Below are 21,702 nucleotides of genomic sequence, written 5' to 3'. Positions count from 1 at the left end.
CATCTCTGCACTGAGATATATAGAAAGAGGTAGGAAGAAGATGGTTGAAAAAAATAAGATGATAAATAGAAGGTGATTGCAGGCCACACAGTGTGAAGTGGCTCAGACCTGACCCACCAGTCAGCTCCAAGTGAAAAGCACAATGAACAGAAAACTGAATGGTAAGTAAACAGAACCCTTCAGGAAAACCACACCACTTAGACTCTCTCTCTCCTTGAGAAGAGAAAACTCCAACACAAGAAGATTCCCACAGGTGCTACAGGCCTCTTAGGTGGACTTCACAAAGGCTTGTTTGTCCCCCCCTTCCAGGCTGATACAACATTACACATCTCAACACTGTAATTAAGCCCTTCAAAATTGAGTTCTGGTACTCATTTTATACAGGCACCAATCAGGTGGTAGTCGAACTGAAAATTAAACTGCCCAGAACAACACAAACCATTGTTTTAGAAAGAGCTACTTACACAGACTGCTGAGCTTGAGCTAAAATGCTTTTGCATTGAGTTCTCCAGTGCAAGACCCAAAGGAAGCAAGCCTCCATAGCGTAAGATAAAACCAGTAAATTTTCAGTAGGAATAAGGATTTTTCTTCTAAAATATATAGTACACTGCAATTGTTCTATGTTCTCTTTCCTATGCACACTACAGAAAACCAACTTGAAGAGCAGGACAGCCATGCACTGACACAAAAGGATCAAGACCCAAGTGTCACATTGATTTCACATCCATGCTTTGCCTTAAAGTACCAAGAACTGAGGTTTCTAAAGAACACGAATCCAAAGCAACTGCTCCTCGCACACCCTCTTGTAACAAGGGTCCATATTACAAAGAAGCAATCCTTTGCTCCACTTGCCACTTGCCACACCCTAGGACTACATGCAGCTCGCAAAGCATGAGTGATCATCATGGAGCAGTTTGCATATGATGCTGCTGCTGCTGGGCACCTGCTCAGGGCAAAACACAGCACATGCAGCACACATGCTTCAGTCTGGCATTCTCTGCCTTACACTTTCTCTTCTTTTCTAATGCTATTGGCCCTACAAATGCCCTTTAGTTTTCTGCTCCATCGATTATTTCAACTTTTGTTTTAGCCAATTCATTCACAATTTGACACTTTTCCAAAAACAAAAAAAAAAGGGTTTTTACAGTCTAAGCATTCTAGGGCCTGCAGGCCTGCAGAGGAACAGAAAGAAAGGAAAACCTTGAGTGATATCCCAAATTACCTCAGCTAACAATGAGGGTAACACATGTATATCTTTAATATTTCTTTTACTACAAAGGGTGCCTAAACATTCACATCTAGTTAAGATTCAGTAAGGAGGGAGAATAGAGGCAAGCATCATGGAAGGTAACAGCAAGTCCCTGTACTGTCACACAATGTGTGGAGGAAGAGGCTAGCTGCAGCTCAGGCAAGGTGTAGTGCCCAGGGAACCCTCAGAGCAGCCAGCAGCCCTGGGCAGCATTGCTTTCACAGCTGCAGCACTTGCCTCACCAGCAACACACATTACACATGCATTTACAACCTCCATGCTTCCTCTGGCCCAAGGCATAACTGTCACTCCCACGCTAAAGCAGGTTAAGTAGTTTTTTAACATTCTAAATAAAAAGCCCACCCCACCCCCCCCCAGCCCCTGCTTTTTTGCTTCATGTGGTTTCTGTCCTCTGGCATTCTCTTGGTTTTATTTCCCTGACCCATGCTTTTTCTGAACGAACCCTTCCATTTGTGCTTCCTGACTACCATCCTCACCATCCTGAATACATCTCTCCATTAATATTTCAGCATTTAATAACCTCTAGGGATTTAATTCTGTGTAAGAACACTGTTGTAGAATTGCTTCAATGAGCTGTCTGGTCCTTCAGCAAAGTAGCAACAGAAGCTGCTGTCTTCCTATAGAAATATCACTCCTGCCTCTTCTGCAGAGTGTGCTGAGACCAGGCTGCAAGGACACAAAAACTCTGGGAAGTGGGAATTCAAGCTTACATTGGTATAATCTTCTGTTGCTTTTTTAAGGCCTGGCACAGCTGTCAAATCAGAATTGAGAGAAAAACAATGTGTGAAAAATATATGTTTAGTAAAACATATTCTATACAATATTACAGTAATACTTAGTACTACTTAGTACATCACCAAATTTTAAAATTTTTGGAAACCACTCTTTGCAGCTGAAACCAGTGTCACAGGTCTCAGCTGTGAGTAGTCACAGAGCCATCATATAAGTTCTACTATGTGTTTCTGTGCTCTGTTACTTTTGACAGAGAACAAATAATATTTAAGAAAGGTTTCATCTTTGCTATAACAAGTGAAAAGAGACCACAGTAGGCTGATGAATCAACAGAAAATACCCCACACTCTAACAAACACAGTAAGCCAGCATGCTGTAACAAAAGAATCACAAAAAATCTTCCATCTCTGTGCCAGATTTCATCCCTTCCCTGGCCAAGAAAGTCAGGGCTGAATAAAAACCACAAAAACCCACATACTAACAAAAATAAAAGTAATGTCCATTTTCCAAATACTCAGAGCTTAAACAGAAAATGTTCACTACAGCGCTTAAACTGGCAATGTACTCATACAATTTGTTCCTAAAAATTCTTTGTGTTACTAAAAGTTTACATGTTATTGAAGTTCCAGATAAAGCATTTACATCTTTACAATTGCCTCTTGCTCTCTGGAAACAGTATTCCATTATATTTTTCTAGTACACAGCTGAATACAGCAGCTGGGAAATTCAGGAATGCCAACAACCAATTAGGCTGGCATAAACCTCGTCTAGCATATAAAGCAAGACCAAGCTACAAATGCTAAAGTGTAAGAGCCTATCTGCAGAGAGTAGAGAGTGTTTCAATGCAATGGCCTTAATTTCTGGTTCACTTTCTAGAGCTGGTATCAAAATTTGTCATGTAAGCAGGTCCACGTAAACATGAACCAGCATTATAAGCTGAAGTAGTAAAAAGTAATTCAAGAAGACACACACATTAAAACCAAGAGAAGTAGAGCGGATACAACAACTCTTCACTTGGCATTTCCTTAATTTCTAGTGCCTCTCTTCACATGATTAGAATTCAGATCACAAGCAACAGTTTTTTTCTGAGAAGTTATTCCATTTCTGTAGGGCTCCTCTTCACAGCAGCAAGCCTGACTGAGTTTAAGATGCATTTGGACAACACTCTCTGGCACATGCTATGCATACCTCTTGTCCTGCTCAGGGCCAGGAGTTGGACTTGATAATTCTGACAGGTCCCTTTAAATTCAGGATATTCTATGATTCTATGGGGCTCAAAACTAATGGAGAATTTATTTGAAAAAGCAATTATTTGGGTAAGTATGTTCTGTCATACAGCACGTGACGTATGGCTAATCTCTAGCAACCAGAAAATACTGCTGCGTTAAAAAATACTGCTGACAGTACAGCAGTGCAACAGAAAAATGTGTGATGCCAACACATTACAATTACCTTAAATACACATAATAAATAAAGACATTACAATATGCTCATCACAATCAAGTGAAAAACATCAATGCCCCATTTCCTTTCTTCCCAGTCATCTGATAAACATTTGACAAACAGAAGGAAGCAAGCATAGTGATCTGATCTGTAGACATATGACATAAATATCCTCTGTTGTAAAAGTTCTTAGGATAGCTAGTGGTGCACAAAAAGGTTCAGGAAGAGCAGTGAAAGCAAATGACCAAGGCTAAATCAAATATTTTAATTAACCCTTAGCCTAGGTAGCAGTGCCAACTCATTGCAAATACCAAGCGTACTTAGATCTTTACCTCTAAGCAAAAAGAATATTTTCTATCTGCCAAGCTTCTCCAAATCACCACGATTTTGAAGCAGAGATCAATCAGAGTAACAAACCCACGGCCCTTTCATCTTCCTACTACCTTTCAGAAACATAAGTTATCAGTGTGAAATATGGGTTGGTGTCTAAATTACAGTCTGGACTACAGCAGTGGCTGACATGTGACAAACTCCTCTGTGTTTTTCCAAGTGACTCAAGAAATAGAGCTGGACCACATTCTTCCCCATCTCTCCACATAACTGAAGAGTGTCTGCCCCAAAAAACGTTGCACTCACACATCTCATGCAGAAGCTTTATGAAATCTTAGAAATAGTTTTGAGCTGAAATAATTAAAAATTTACACTCAGGCTCTGTATTGGGCTATGGAGAAGAGAAGTTCATAATTTCCACTATGATCCTCTCATCCCACCCCCAAAACAGTAAGAGGAATCCACCTTGCACTGTTACGTTATGACCATCATACAGTTTAAGTCTTGGCAGCTCAAACACAGGCAACTATTTTTAGCAGGACCAGGCTGAGGCAATGTTAACACACCTCACCTTGGCTCATGGCTTGCTCCCGTTGCAGCCCTTGTACTTGCCACATCTTCAGGAGAACAAATGTGTCATATTAGCTCTGGCAGTGGACCATCAGCCAAGCACAGTAGCTTTTTTTAAATGCATCAACAGATAAGGTGAATGTAAAATTATACTACAATTTCACACCTACTACAGTCTTGCTGTAGTAGGACGACCACTTCAACAGAAGCTACTCATGCCTTAAAAGATTACAATACACATTTGTGAAATAGCCATGATTTTCCTGTTCATGTTCACGAGTGAGTAATGTGAATGTTACCTCATCTAGAGACACCTGGACATGACTGACCTTCACCCTCTGTCAATTGATAATCAAAGATTAAAATTGTGAAAAGTACAATATTCTTAATTCTCTTTTAAGTAATATAAACTCCAAGTTACAGATATTAAAAAAAAAAAAAAACCTTAGGAGAAGCATGAGGCTGCAAATACAGCCCCACCTACCAGACAGAAATATTGTAGTCCAGAAAATTATCTTCTATGCTACAAGTTCCAGTCCTGGTAACTCTGGTGAAAGAGTTTTCCTGCTCTCATAGAGCTCAAGGAGGTCAAAAAAATTAACTCAAATAATGCCTGTACAACACTTTAAGGGACGAATCTCAAGGAAAAAGAGAATTTCTGGCTTGGTGTCTCCACCAGTGTCAACTATGGGGACATCCCTATTCACACAAATCATCACTTCTCATAGTCCTCCCTGCACTACACAGTCCTGCTGCTCATCCCTCCAGGAAAAACTGGCAGTTACTGCTGACTGATGTTACTTTCTTCACAACACCAAAGGTATTTGATTTTACTTTGTTTCAAAGTTTCACTTATCCAGAAACCAGTGGATACAGTATTTTATTTTCATTGTATCTACTTTTGTTTTACTTAATCATACAAATTTGTTTAGCTTTGCCAGCCTTCCCTATTGTGTTATCTGCTACCTTGGTTACACTATTATCACAGCATCAAATGGACATTAAACATGTACTGTCCCTACAATATTTCTAAAGCAAGTTCATAAATACTAAAAATACATATCTTAATATCCATTTTTGTGAACAATCTCTAGCTTCTACCAACTCATTTTGTTGTATTATCTAAATTACCACAGCAATACTCAAGTCCTTCATATGACACGTATGTTACAACCACATCTTATCATCTCTGTAAACATCAACAGTGTAACAAACAGAGATTTTGGGAACAGAAAGTAATATTACCCAAATCAACTTTCCCACTTCTGCCTATATGTTCTAGTTTTGAATTAAAATCCAACTTAATCTTCTCTTGCCCCTACATAAAAAGCTACCAAACTCAGAAATATCCCAAGCTAGAGATGTAGGTAATTTCTGTGCAAGGACCAATCAAGCATAGCGCTTTAGAAAAACAGATTTCACAGGTATTACTGACAGTCCACAGAGAAATGAGGAGGGGAGAAATAAACAACACACAGGCATGTCACTGAGCTGTGTATTAACATTTAGCTTCAAAATACAAATAGTACATTTAATGTTCCTCATACAGCAAACAAGATATAAGTGACTTTTTGGTTCCCCATCAATCCAACACCAACAAGCCCCTCCAACCCCTCCACTCTGAACACTAAATCACAACTCACCATGCTCAGCCTAGTAGAACTTGTTAGCTGTCTGTACTGAAACGCTTTTCTAAAGAAGTTACCAAGACCCGCATCCCCACATTGCTGTCATGGTTTTTGTTTCTCTAATAACTTTCTATCTCCAGTCTTGTCGTGTTGTGATTTGGTGGGGTTTTCTGCTGATTTTTTTTTTTTTTTTTAGGCTAATCTCTAAAATTTCCCTTGAAAACAAGTTTTCTGTGATTTCCCCAACTAGAAGAACAGTTTGGTTTTCATTTCCCTTCATGGCAGGTCCAGTCTCTTTCGGGGATGGGATGTTAATATCTTTTAAAGCAGATTTGAAAGGGCATTATTTTACACTAAAAAGGTCTGCTGAACACATCCTGTCTCACTTTTCAGAAGCTTCAACTGCCAATGAAATCAATGGCAGTCATACCAGTGGCTTCACAAAAGGTTTTCAATAGCATCTCACCATGGTAGCTTTGGGAGCTTACTCTACATATTGCCTCCGGAGGTGCTAGTGTCAGAGAGGAAGGGAATACATGTAACTAAAGCAGCTGAATTCACAACAAAGTGTCCCATTATGATGCCAACAGATAGACTGATGTCTTGACGTTTACCATCAAGTTATCTCAGCTGTGCCATGCCAGTCATCCTATTGTTTTTTGAAGAGTAGGTGAGCTCTCAACTTACTAACTTATCCAGAGAAAAAGGTATTTGGAAGGAAGCACCTTTGAGTCACACCTAATACATGCTATTTTAAGTCTCCCAGAAAATTTTCAATAAACTGAAAACATTTTACTTTGAAAGATTTGAAAACTAGCACTTTGATGTCAATATATACAACCTTTTTTCAAGTTTTATGTGTTCACAGTCATTTAGTACTCTATGCTCCCTTTAATGGCTTGTACAAACACACCTGCACAAGCATTATCTCTACCCGTTTCAGACTTTTCAGAGTATCTGCTTTTCCAACACCATCAACCAGGAGATGAAATATCCCAGAGAAACTCCAGATCACTTTCTACAGGAGCACTCATTGCCTAATAGCAGTAATTCTGGAATGGGACTTACTTTTCCTCTTGGCACTTCACCTTGTCCACACTTACTTTGTGACTAGCTAGAATATGAAGGTTTTACACCTGTCATTTACTGTTTATGATCTCCTAATCCATAGCAATAGCATGTTCACTTTGTGCCACTTTTATTCCAACTGTTTTACTCCACACCTCTTAATCATCTGGTATGACTTACATCTCCAGACAGATGACAATCACACTCTAATGAAGTAATGGAGCTTCTCAAAAGCAGTGTTACTTTCTAACAGTGGTATAACTAGGAATTAATAACTGCAGTGGATGGGAAAAACTAGCCAGACGGTCCCAAAACTGATCCCAGAAGGTATGTTGTTAGTTAAAAATTACTAGGTACACTATCATTACCTGTCTTAAGCACATTATCTTTCTTGTGTTAAACTTCATCTGAATCATTTTTCATACTCTACTAAATAGTTTATTAAATTCAGAGAAACTTATGGCTTACCTTCCCAAAATGGTCAATACTGGCAATGCCTCACAAGGCCTCTCCTACCCTGATGCCCTGTGTCTTGGGTTGAAAAATGTAACCAAAAATGTGTATTCTATTTTTATCTGTTGAAACCCATTGGGAGATACTGTTCTTCACTGCTGCTCCATCCATCCTACTCCTCCACCCATCCTCCTCCGAGGGACATCACCTGTGAATGGGCCATTGAAGGCCTCTCACATGACTGATAACATCACCTCATTCCATTGGGAGATGCTCCACCCAGTGGGAGGAGCCAAAGCCTTTCCACTGGCATAAAACCAGCAATCCCAAACACTAATGCAGCTGGTTTTCCACTGAATCCTTGGAGGAAAGGCCGGACCCATCTTGCCAGAACTGGACCCTTATCTTTTCTCTACGGGATCATCTCTACTTCACAGAACAGCATCTGTTACTCCAGGAGGGCTTATTTGGACTGCTTCCAACCCTGACAACAGGGTGTCAGGTCGTATCTCTGACACTGTCAGGGTTTTCTAGGACTCCTGTTTGTTTGCTTGTTTGTTTTTCTGTACTACTGCATTTGTATTTTTTTTTAATATATATTCCTAGTAAACAACTGTTATTCCTATTCCTGTATTTTGGCCTGAAAGCTCCTAATTGCAAAATTGTAATAATTTGGAGGGAGAGGGTTTTTACATTCTCCATTTCAAGGGAAACTCCAGTTTTTCCCTGACAGATACCTGTCTTTCCAAACCGAGACACCCTGGTAGGGCCAAACTCAGGTCATCCCACACTCAGTTCTAGGAATCAACATCATGCTAACCTGCTTCATCTCTGTCACACTAGTTTGGGACACAGACTAGAAGCACTTCAATATCTCTCCTCCACTGTTTGCTCCTATTTTTAGTCAAGGTACTATACCTTCCTAGTATGACTTGATTAGATTTGTAATTTTTCCATTTACTTCATGCAAGATCAAGCAGGATGAGCTCTAATCTCCTCTGAAAATGATATTAATATGATGGCCAGTTGCTCCATGGCCTAAAATCTTCTTATGCACTTATGCTGGTTTTGTTGTTGGGGTACGACAACCATCTTTCACTTTGTGATGAAGAGAGGAAGGAACTCAGAGGAGTTCCTCAGAGGAGGATCTAGCATTAGCTGTCAAGGTAGATTGTGTTCTCTCACATGGCTCTTACTGAACCATGGTATAATCCATAACCAAAATCTTCATTCTGAAGCACCAGGCAGTACTAGGACATAAGAGAAAATGTCTTGAAAATCCCTTCTGTGTCTTTCTTACAGACCACACTATGGACAGAAACCCTAAGATAACTAGTATGGTTGGTTCATGTTCACAAGTGCCCTGGAATAGCACCTTTCATGGCATATTGCTCAGATGTACAGCACTTTAGTGCTCAGCTGTGCCTGTGGTAGCAAGCAGCACACTGCTGCAACATGTGCAGAGAGGGCTGGAGTGCAAAGCTGGTGGGGCTTGAGATCAGCCATTCATACTGTGTGCACAGGACTGGTCTAGCACCACAGTCTGATGATCCTTTGCCAGAGGGCATCATGCCTCTATCTTGAATGTACGCTCCAGTTGTATTTTATCCAAAAGGAATTTTGTGTCAACTAAAGCACAGCAAAAGGAAGTAAATGATGATCAGAAGATATGTGTCCAAAGTCCATTTTCTATATGAACTGAATCCTTGTTACAGATGCACCGGTGGTCCCAAATGTCACATCTAGAGTATCAGAACCTCTTAATTCACCTCGACCTACACAAAAATGAGGAAATTGCATTGCAATCTCCCACTGTGATGCCTTTAAGACCATGAATAGGTGCATGTGCTGCACGCCCACAAACAAGCACAAGAATATGAAAGCATGATGCTTACTAAAATAAAGGACTGTCCAAGCAATGACAGACAAAATTACGTAATTCAGGCCTCTCCTCAAGAGCCAGATAGAGGAGCTCAGGTTTTCTGTAGTGGGTCGGTCATCTGGTTCACTCCAGATGGGAGCCTGGGAGTGAACTAGCACATGTGCAGTGAGAATTATCATGGTACCAGAATACTAGACTAAAATGAGGTGCAAGATAAACTCACAGACAAAATAGTGCACACAAGAAGATTGCATGCAAACAAGTTCCAATGAAGTAGGGCATCGCGAAAGAGAAGCATGTTTTCTTTTATTATACAGGCCTTTCAAAACATTAGCTATAAATTTACAGAACATCTTGAGCCTGGTGTTTAGTAACTCTATATTACTCTGAATGTGTCATATGATCCTTTGACAAAACAGCTTTTTGGGTAGTTAGATGACTCCAAAAGTCATCCCAAAAATATGAGAGCAGAGAAAAATGTGACAGATGAGCTTCAACATTGTTGAGGCTTAGGATTTCTTCCTTTTGTTTTCTTTCTCTTAGGGAATTTTCTCCCATTTTTGTTGCTAAGAAACAATAACGATCGGTACTTCAGAGAGACAAAAGAAGTAACTATGCATGGGGGGGAGGAGTGCAGCTGGCTTTACTGGGGGCACTGGGGGGGCGTTTCTCTTGGAGGGGCAGGGGTATCTGAGAATTGGGCTGGGGATAAAGGGGCTGGGCACAGCTCCCAGGTCTCCTGCTCTCTCAGTTTGGAGGGGAATGGACGAGCTGCTGCTTGGGGCAGGAACTCGCTGCTGCTGCCACAGCCCAGCCCTGCCCTTGCTTCTTGCGCTGTGGGTGAGCCTCAGCTTGTGAGAGCAGCCACTGAACTGGGACCTCATTGGCATCCTGCCTTACTAAAAAAATAAAACATCTTCACCATCTGCTGTGGTGCCTCAGGGGAAATCCTGGGATCCCCGAGCCTGTTTCCGCTGCCAGGGAGCCTCTCCCTGCCGTGTTTGGGAGCTGGGCTGCCTCTGCCCACTTCCCCTGCCCTTGCGCGGGGTTCCTCACTGCACTGCAGCCGCACACCAGATGCTCTGTGCTACAGCTGCGGAGCTTCTGCTGCCTCCTGCCTGCTGCCCCGGGTGAGCCCGCCCTGCCGTTCCGCTCCGAGGTTCCTGCTGCAGCTCCCTTTGCTGGGGGTTTGTGGAGGAAGCCCCTTCCCCTCCCTGCCGCCCGCCGTGTCCGCCGTGGCGGCCTGAGGGAGCGGCCGGGCCCGGCGCAGCGCCCCCGCAGCCGCGGGCAGTCACGGCGGCCCTGCCGGCCCAGAGCGGAGCTGCACCCGGGGAGGCGCTGAAAGCGCAGCAAGGACTGCGGGGTTTCTGTTCTTGTTTGTCGTTGCTGATCGTTCCCCTTGCTATACAAACGCTCACTAGTAAAGAACTGTTATTCCTTTTCTCATATCTTTGCCTGAAAACCCCTTAATTTCAAAGTTATAATAATTCAGAGGGAAATGGTTCATATATTTCATTCCAGGAAAGACTCCTGCTTTCCTTAGCAGACACCTGTCTTTAAATCCGAGACAAACGTTAAAGGAAAGATAACACATCCAGAGAAAACAAATCTTAATTGCAGCTTTATAATGCTGAGTCTGGAACTAGAAGTTACAACTCTAGAGATCTTTAGTTGTCACAGGTCTCTCAAAACATCATTGCCTAAACATGCACCCGCAAAGATAAATAAAGCTGCTGAAACTTCAAAGCAAGTATTCTTTTCAAACTATAAATAAAATTTTGGTACACTCACGTCTCAGGTACTATGGCACACCTCAAAAGAGATGCAGTGGAACTAGAGGAAGTTAAGAGAAGGACAACTAGGAAAACAAAGAGAATGAGGATATTACGCAGGTAAAGACTGCTCACTTTTAAGGAGAACACTGAGGATAGACTTGGTGGCACTTTACACCATAAAGAACAAAATGAGTGAAAACTATTACTGACCAAATTCTGCAACACTAAAGCTCTCTTAAGCACTAAAGGTCTCTTAAGGCACAGGTTACAGACAGATGGAAGCAGTAATGTATCTTTGTATGCAGAAGGCAGGGAACTTCTCGATCTTACTATGTCTGCAAGAGGCAGGCAGTGTAAGTCTGGTCACAAAGGTGTTCAATAAATTAACAGACAGCTGGTCTATAAATGGCTAGGACTAAGTAAACTTGTACTTCTAACATCCCAGATACAATTCTGGATAGTGGGGGCAGACAAAGACTTTGGAAAGAAACGAGGCTGATGTGATTCCCCTGAATAGTCTCTAGCTGGTGGACTAAATGAACCACCCATCTGATTCACTAGTGTACTTCATACAGAAGTGGTCGGCTTACAGGAAGCATCCTAGGTAGTAAGAAGACTGAAAAATCCCCCAATAAGCAAAAATACTTCGGAAGATTTAAAAAACCCCCAACTTTCTCCAATTTCAGAAAGTCTTATAAGGAGAGAAGGAAAATATTTTCATTCACCTTTCGTAAAGTAAAAATTTTGTCACATATTCATACAGCAATGTCCCTTTTAAAGTGTAAAGAACCCCTAAACTAAAACAATAGTAATCTACCCTTTTCCAAAATTCCTGTGAGGTTTTTCAGCACCTGCTGGTCCCTTCCATGGCCCATACCAACCCCCTCCAGTTCTCAAATACAAGGAAGATTAAGCAATCAGAGATGCAAACTTTATTCAAATGAAAACAAGACATCAGTGTACAACAGGATCATATTTGCTGTCCTCTAGCAATTTTTTCTTTTACTGATGTTGAGCAAGGGAAGATTTCCAATCAATTTCTGATTAAGAACATTTCTACCTATCTCATGAGTTCATAATTTGTAAACACATTGCAGCAATAGCTCAGTATCTTATTTCTTTAATATAGTTTTATAAAACTGAATATAATTTGCCATATATTTGTGCATTTAGTCAGCAGTTCTTTGGAGACCTTTAGAACAACTTTTCAGGCAGCTTCTGTAAACTTCTAAAACTGCTTCTCAAAGTTACTCTCAGAATACTTCTTCATATATTTTTGCAGATTCAGGCCCTCTGCATCCAGTATAAATTTCATTATATTTCTGATGTGTAAGCAAACTTAGATTCAGCTCAAGTATGTCCTGGTACGGCCCTGACTGGGACAGTTACCTTTCTTCCTAGCAGCCAGTATTCTGCTGTGTTTTTGACACAGTAAGAGAATAATGCTGCTGACACACTTATGCATTGGTTGTTGCTAGTTAGTGCTTACCCCAAACCAAGGACACATTAGTGTCACATGCTCTGCCAGTGAGCAGGTACACAAGAGCCTGGGAGGAAGCATAACCAGGAGAGTTGACCTGAACTAGCTAAAGGAATATTCTATATTTTTATGATATTATGTAGGGATAGGACTAGGGTAACAACCTTCAACTCATAGAGAGTAGGTTTAGACTGGATATTCTGAAAAAAATCTTCGTTGTGAGAGTGGTGACACAGTGGAAATGGTTGTTGAGAGAAGCTGTGAATGCCCCATCCCTGGAAGCTTTCAAGGCCAGACTAGATAGGGCTCTGAGGAACCAGGTCTAGTGGGAGGGGTGATGAGGTGGTGGTAGTGGGTCATTTTTTGGGCCCTTTTCAATCCAAATCATTCTATGATCCTGTCACTCCATACCTAGAATGTCATGCCCAGTATATAAACTGGGGCGAGCTGGCTGGGAGGGTCCAATTTGCTGCATGGCGACAGGCTGGATATTGGTCAGCAGATGGTGAGATCACTTTTCTGTGGATCACTTGACTTTTTTGGCATTTTATTTCTCTCTTTATTGTTGTCTTCCATTTCATTACAATTATGTTACTGTTCTTACCACCACTACTACTACTACCATTATTGTTATTATTCTTCAATCATTAACGCGTTCTTTTTTCAACCTACAGGTTTAAACTTCACTTTTCTTCCTTTTTTTTTTTCCTAATTCTCCTCATTCCACCACAGGTGGAGGTGTGTGGACTGAGCAAACAGCTCAGTGGTACTCAGTTGCTGGCTGGTATCAAACCTAGACAGTCTTTCAAACAGCATTTGGGTTTAGTGGTTGTTGAAATTTGTTTAGTAACTGAATTTAAGCTTGTGGTGGATTAAAATAGTTTAGCGAATATCATCTATGAAAGACTGACATAATTTGGCCAGTCTTCTCCTTCTCTTTCCTCCTTTTTCATTTTGTTTGTTGTTTGAATAAATGGCAGAGACCTCCTTTTGATGATTTTCTTTACTTTCTCTGAAGCTGACCATACTTGCCTGAAAACAATAGCTTCTTGCAGCACACGGGAAATTTTAACAGCACCTTCTACAGATATTTTCAAATGGTATCCTTTGCTTTTCATGACCTATCCCACCAAACAATTGTTTGTTGTTTATTGGAGCTTTTTTTTCCCCCTTTACTTCACAAAATGATATTTAGTAAGAACATGTATTGTCCGTTACTTAATTCATTACAGAGCTGCCAAGTGTTGCTCCAGTTTGAAGCGGGAGGACTTCATTCTCATGCAAGTTTAAAGTTTGCATTTTAGCTTAAAAAGGTTCTAAAAGTTCAAACCAACAAGAAAACTTTTAATATTTTAATTCTCCTGTGTTTGATGAAAGCTTATAATAACTTAAAAATCATCTGGCTGTGATTAAAATATTGACATTATTCATCACCACCTGAATTCCTATTGTACTAAAATGCCAAAATTTACATTGAATTTCAAATCATAAAAATAAAGAAGTACAAGAAAACAACCCAAAGTGGAATTAGAAATTCTGAGTATTCACAAACCTAAGTGTTCATGTGCTTTTCAAGCTGAATTTACTTCTACTGGCCTCTTCCTAGAGCCAGAGCTACTCATTCGCACATCAGTATATATTCCTGCATCTCCTACAGATCAGTTGTGCAAACACTTCTATAGATCAGTTCGAAATACTCCTCAAACTCCATATGTAGTTTAACTACAGAATAGAAGTATTACATTTTAGTGACTGCACAATGTGCAGCCCTGTGCAACAAAATTTCTAGAGCCAAACTCCGTAAGGGCACAAGTATGCAGTGCTTTTAAAGAGAAAATTTTAGACAAAGCCCACTGTCCATCTCCCTCCACCCACACATCCAGTGTGCTCGTCCACTGAATGCAATTCCTAAATACACAATTCTGCAATTAATGGAAAAGACTAAAAATACACTTCTGATACCTGTGATTACACAAATCTGAGTGCCCGATGAGAGCCAAGAGAATATCAAATTTAGAAAACTTCCCAAAGCTTCAATGAGATTTCTAATAACTTGAAAGTAAGTAACATTCCAGTTTGTGAACAGAATTACCATATACTCCTAAAAATTAAAACAAAGTAAAAGATTTTTTTGTTATCTACAAGTTACTTGTTACAAGTAACAAGTTTTGTTACTGACTGGGAACAGTCAATTAGTTTACACGGTGATGGTGTTACATCAGCAGCAGAAAATGCAGCAGACTGCCCCTTTTACAAGCCTGGGAAACCCAAAAGCAGCTTATGCCTGACGGAACAAGAAATGCCACTAAATAAAAACTAAGCTACTCTGAAAGTGCATTTATTTGAATAAAGCAAAATAAAAAACTCTACTACCACATTCAAGCCTTTAAAGCGACAAAATCCCTCATTCATCTCTCAAGAGTCAAAATACAGTATCAGATCTAGTGCTGCTTAAAGAAGATCCAATTTAAAAAAAAGGAAAAAACTGATCAAGTGGCTTACCTTAATTAAATCTAATTGATAACTCACATTTCTGAAAACCATCATTAAAAGTTTTGGTTAGACACAGTTTTACAGAATTGTCTTTAAGACCCACTACTTACAATTTTAAGCAATCCAAAATTAACTTGGGTTCCTAGCAACAAGAAACAGCTGAATTTAGACAGTAATAGTAGAGTTATCAGAAGTCTTCCAGGCATGTGCTGTTCATGTAAATGGTTCAGTGCACGACACACATTAATAAAAACACATAAGCATAGCCTGATATAGTTCCTTATCCAGGAAAGGCAAATCTAATGCATTTTTACACATAGCTTTATTGCCTTTTGTCTAATAAATGTAAACCCCAGTTCTACATATTTAGCAATGACCAAATTCAAATGCAGCAAAATTAGCTCTACAGACACTTTTTCAGGAGGAAATGGCAAAGCCATCTTTGTAATACCCTCCCTGAGAACTACTACCTGTGGCTGCACCATTTCCCTGGAGCAATTACCAGGGATGGAGAAGTGTGGCACAAGAGACCAACATCAAGCCCTCTATTCTACCCCCACAGGGGTCTCTACGTCAGGAAAACACTTACAATGGCACATGAATTTACTGACTTCTAGCAAATCAATGTGAATGTTCTAAGGTCAAAATTGGCCTTATCATGATACCTTTTGGGGATATGAACAAAGTGTGTTTCCAGGTTATCAGACACAGGCAACATTGTCTCATGGCTACACACTTAATATAGAATTCAAATGATCCCTTTACAGAAGTCAAAGGTGTAGGAAAATCATGTCAATCACCCATCTATATATATATTTGGAACGCTACAGAAAATACAGACTGTTAGTTCTTTAAATGAAAATTTTAAAGAATTGTACTCACAAGCAATACAAAACAGTAAATGTTTTTAGGAAAGGAATTAGGGTAGGAAAAGAAAACAGTACATGGGCCCATACACACACAATATGAATGGATTTGAGGATATATCTAATAGTAGTTTCAGACAATCTCCATTTAAATGACATATCTAAATCATAGTTTTAATTCCCAGTCCTCCCTTCCTCATTTCCCTACAAGACATCTAACTAAAAGCTAACCCCAATGTAGCAGGCTGAGAAAAGCAGCCTCAAGTTAAACATCCTAGTAGTCAAAATGAACTGTATCTAAGTTAATTATGAAAAGTATCTAACAGTCTTACCTAAGCAGAGAAACATCTGCTCAAATGCAAGAAAAACTGCTCCAAAAATTACAGCTAGGAATATCTGGTTTTATATCTATATTCAGTCCACTACTGAGAATAATTTAAACAAAACCATCAATACCAAGCCATAATAAAACCTAAAGGTTTGGAATATACAATTACATGTAAATGTTTTAAAAGGTTATTAGAAGGATCCTCAAAAACATAAAAAGACTTCCAAAAAGACATGAGTCATAAATCTGGAAAACACACACAAGATTTCGAGCAATGAAAAACAACTGCTCATCTATCTGAAAGCTTTTTTGTATTTTTGAAATAGATAAAGAGATATAACAATGTACTGCAACTACACAAAAATCTTCTATCCTACATCTGGAAATACACGCTGAAAGCATACATACCTTCAAATAGTGTTATCTATGCTACAGAGGCATAATGAGAAATCAACTATTAAAATCTAATATGTTCTTAAAAACTCCTCGATTTTAAATCATAAACACCATCATGGCCTGACCATGCATTATATTTTGTATACAATCTCACTGCTGGACAAGGTAAAGACTGCTTAATAGTAATTACTGTGAACTTGCATATCTTACTTTTTGTAAGAATTAGAATTTAACTTAATTCTGAAGTTAACATAAACCTTTAATGTATCAAAAGTAACTGAATTCTTTTCCTCTATGTGAACAATTATAGGGAACACCCTTTAGTGGTCTCTCTGGGTTGACCACAGCATTCTCCTCCTGATCTCAGATCCTGTCATACAATATGGTGAAGACAAGAAAACCCAACAAAATATAAGACAGGAAGAAAAGCTGGGAAAAAAAAACCTCACTTTATGATATAAGCAGTAAATATTTACAAAGGAAGAACCTAAACAGCAATGGAGCAATTAATTGACTCCATTGTTACTTATTCCTCAAGCACAAAAGAAAAAAAAAACACCAAAAAACCATACTACCACACTTCACAAGGCAACACAATAAATATGCTACAGATTTTGTGCTCCAAGAGCTCACCTGGTAAATACTTCACACTCATTTCTGTACCTTGTTCCACATGAACTGGGTGTATGAAAAAACCCTCAAAAGGCTAGTTTATCTCCTATAGCTAACAGAAAGAGATACTTTTGACATTACTCTTCAGTCAAGCATGACTTCTTCCCCATGGTTTATTGTCTTGTCCCACCTTGACAAGGGGGAAGTGATGTTTGATGACACAGCAGCACAGTGAAGTCTTTCATTCACAAAGCTGTGAGAAGAAAAGATGAGCAACACTAGGCCCAGGCAACAGGACATCACAGAGCATGGGTGCAAAGAACAATAATTTTACCTATTAAATAGAAACAAAGAACAGATTCCCCAGTAAGATGATTACTGGGAGAAAAACACGCAATACAAGCTGTGTGATCCTATTTGCCACATACAGCTCTAAAGGCATTACTGCCAGTAAATAATGCAGTATTAAACACACTTACGGGCAAAGATGAGAAGATTCTCTGAAGAATAGGACTCAGCTCTTGTTATTCATCTTGCAAAAAGCTATTTCCACAAAATACAGAAGGGCTACATAAATATCTGAGAATCTGTGAGTTATAATGAAAATTCACAGCTTTACGAAAGCTGAACACATTGAAAGTGACTTCAAAAAGGAGACAGAAAATTTAACATATCCTCCTGGTCAATCTTTCTTAGGGAACAATCCCCCAAAACTTTGGATGTAACAATGAGAGCCTACACCGGATAAGTCTAAATGATGGACCCATTAGCTGGACCAGCAACAGCAGACTTGAAACCATGGGTGTGTTCTGGCTATTATGGAAGCACAAAGACACATTGTGTCTGTACAGCTTACATAGGGATTAGGTAATTGATTCAAATGATTTAAATGTGGTAACAAAAACCTTAATCACAGGGAACAAATAGATGTATGTCACCAAAGGAAAGAGTAAAAACACATTACCATTTAAATCTATCCTCAAGAGCTTGTAAAATAGGGTGACTACCCAAACCTGAACAGAAATTTTATAGCATCATTAAACCTCTCCTGCTGTAAAATCATTCTTGCAATATACTGGGAGTTGTTCATGAAGACGCAGGACTACTCAGAATACTGAGGATGCTATCGACCTCTCAACTCTAAGAAACATGAGTTCCACAGAAGTGGGCTTTTAAAGAAACAAAGTATAGCCCTGACTGTTGCTAAAATGTAGCCTCATTTGTGTCTGAAGGTGAAAACAGTTACCAAGATGTTTTAGCACGACTAAAGAGAGAGGAGCACCCGGTAGCCGTTCGGACTGAATGGATTATCCTCTACCATGACCAAGTTCCAGAGGCAAATGAAGAAAATCCTTAAGTAGGCAGTTAAAAACACTACAGCCATGGGCAAGATGTCTTCCTACCTTATATCAGTAAGAGAATATTTAAACTACAGACTCAGGAAGAACGGAAACTCTTTACAGTTGCTGGAGTATTTTTTTAGTTTTTATTGTAAAACTGGATACTCCTACCATCCTTCTTAAAATTCTGCTATGCTTCTAGATTCAGTCTCCTCTGGTAACAACTCCATGTGATAACTGTAATCTAGTCCTTTCTTCTTTTAACAATTTCAAGTTTTCCTTTTCAAACACCGACAGCTCTCCAATTCTTGCATTATGAAAAACATTGGCATAAAGTCATGATCTTTCTTCTTTACAACATTTGATGGGTAATCCTTAAAAATTCTGCATTTTTCCTTTCCTGAAAGTTCAGTCAAATCTTAAGTCAGTCTCCTAATTGCAAGAGGGTCCCTTCTTCTCAGTCTATACATTGTTTCTGACACAGTGAGGTCACAATTGTATTTGTCTCTCCCTCCCATTCCACTTTCAAAATGAGCAAATATATAATTAATTTCTCTGCCTTTCTAGGTAGTATTTCAGATATGCAAAGACAGAGAGAACAGGAACAGTCTGAGGAGGAAATGGACAGAAAAAGAAAAAAAATTAATCAACCAACTAAAGGGCTGCAGGGCAGAAGTGATTTATCTTGTTTCAGCAAAAGACTGCATTTGTGGAGCAAAAATGTGATAGATTCTTTCTACAACTACTTACACAGGTCTTTGTAATCATTAATGGGATAATGCACAGGAAGTGTAGATACAGGTGTAAGTTTGCACAAAAAGGAGCAGGCTATTAGTATTTGTGTAAAGGGAATTCATCAATAGAAAAATGCCTATCGTTAGACCTCAACATGGGACATCCTCTGGACAGGGTCATTACCATGAGTCTGCCAGGTACTTTCTGGTTTCCTACTAATTGCCCTAAGCTTCCATGGGATAACGTACATTTTTCAAATGTGGAAATGCAGCCCATTCTTAGCCATTTGCAACCTAAAACAAAGTAGTTCTTTTTCACTTCCAAGACAGACTACCAAGTCATATTTCAAGCAATATGCATAAATTAAACCAAGCAGTAAATTTCAGAAGTTATTATAAAAACCTGAACTAGGTGACCACTTAGTACCTTTTATGATTCATCAACATAACTAGTTATTCCAGTTGTAATTGGAAATACTATCTGCAGTTGTAGGTAACAGTTATAAGGATATTTACCCACTGAGAAAAAACAGTAAGCAGCTCTGCAACATCAGCCCTTGAAAATGCAGGGGTTTATCCAAAATGGTTTTCATGTGTTTTTGGCCATGACTTCTAACAATGTCTTTCTTTTGTACAACATTCATTTTCTATTCAGTCCTACAATAAATCTCTCACTTCAGGCCAATTAGAACTCGTTGAAATGAGAGAATATGTGACTTATTTTTTCCAGAATGTTCTGGTCTTACTTGTAACAATCACATTTCACCAAAAGAATGCATTTCTTTTGGCTTTCCTTTTAACTTAAAGAAAAATAGTTCTCTGGAATCAATAAAACTCTGTATTCAGAAAAAATGTTTAAGATTACTGGCAGATAAATGAAAAAACCCACACACTTTTTTCACTGACCCCACTAACAAAGTAAAACTAATCTTCTCTGGATTCAGCAAATAAACAGGTAAGTAAGAAAAAATTCATTACTATATCTACCTCTCAAAACAATATTTAGTTTTAAGAAAGGACTCGCTACAGATAAGACAATATATAAAAAGAAAAGCCCGTATGGACACATTCCTCTCTCCAAAAGTTTCCTAAACAGTTTCAATGGTGTTTTCTCAGCCAGTGGCAGCTGATATGACAAACAGTCCTGATTCTTCCTAGGATACAGCTCTGGGGAGGGCAGATCCAGAAGGTCACATGTAAAGCCTTCCATGTCATCCTGATATGGCTATGTATACCTCCTACATATTGGTACTGGTGGAGCCACAGATCCCTTTGTAAACTATTGGAACACACTAATTGTGCAGAAAACTAGCACATCCAAAAGTTTTCTACTGTGCTTAGTTAATCAAATCATCAATTAACATATTAAATAATCAGAAGAAAAAATCATTAGACACATTGGATGGAGAGAGTCTGTAGGACCAACTCAGTTGACAGAGGGACAAGTAGCAAGATCCTCGCCTTGTCAGCAGCAAGAAGACTAATTTCCACTGCTGTGGAACCACAGCTGAGGTTAGAAAACTCTCTTCTATGAGGCAACGCAGTCTAGTGCTGGCTGTCCTTCCAAATATCCCTCAAAATGCTTCCTTCCACATACCTAGGACAGTTTCTCCTACAGTTTAATGGGAAGAGAATGACACTCAGCTGCAGTAGCCTGAGCCAGAACAGGACATCTCTTCAAGTCCCAAAGAAAAACAAGGACACCTCACAATAACCAAGACCCACCACTTAATTACGACAATGCAGTCTTGCTCACACATGGACAACTTAACACAAATTCTCTAAACCCTGCGGTTTAAGCAACTGCTGTTGCTGACATCCCCCTAGTACATATTACTGATGAGTAATACACTTAATGTGCTGCATCACCTTTTTCAGCAACACAGCAAAATACATAAACTACTAACAGTAATGAAAATAAGTATTGTTATATTTGAGAGTTATCAAAATCACTTCTGATATTAGAAAGTGTGTAGAACCCTACAGAGCAGAAAACAAGAGCAGCAAAGCATTTTCATGCCCGATTTCCAAAGGAATACAAACCAAACAATAGTTTCTTAGGAGTTCACAAAAACATCAGAAAAAGTTGCTACTGTGAGGCTTTCTGAAACCTCAGATAGAGATCCACAGGAGTTATGCAAATAATTGCCAGACCGATCAGATTCTTCACGTGGCAGACAAGGCATGTGGCACAAATTGAGGGGTTGGGTGTAATCCAGTGTCCAGCCAACACCAACCATTATTTTATTGTAGGGTAGAACTGCAGCATGGAACACAAGAAAGACAAGCTGCATAAGGCTTG

At 39.4% G+C, this 21,702-nt stretch overlaps 1 protein-coding gene across 3 annotated transcripts in view; it reads right to left on the bottom strand.

Moving 5' to 3' along the window:
- KIF2A (kinesin family member 2A) overlaps window positions 1-21,702 on the bottom strand; it is a 57,626-nt gene that overhangs the window by 34,541 nt on the left and 1,383 nt on the right. The gene's annotated exons all lie outside the window — the stretch shown is intronic.

Source organism: Prinia subflava, chromosome Z (assembly GCF_021018805.1).
Source record: "Prinia subflava isolate CZ2003 ecotype Zambia chromosome Z, Cam_Psub_1.2, whole genome shotgun sequence".
NCBI classification, from domain to species: Eukaryota; Metazoa; Chordata; class Aves; order Passeriformes; family Cisticolidae; genus Prinia; species Prinia subflava.
This window is presented reverse-complemented; position numbering and strand designations above follow the sequence as displayed.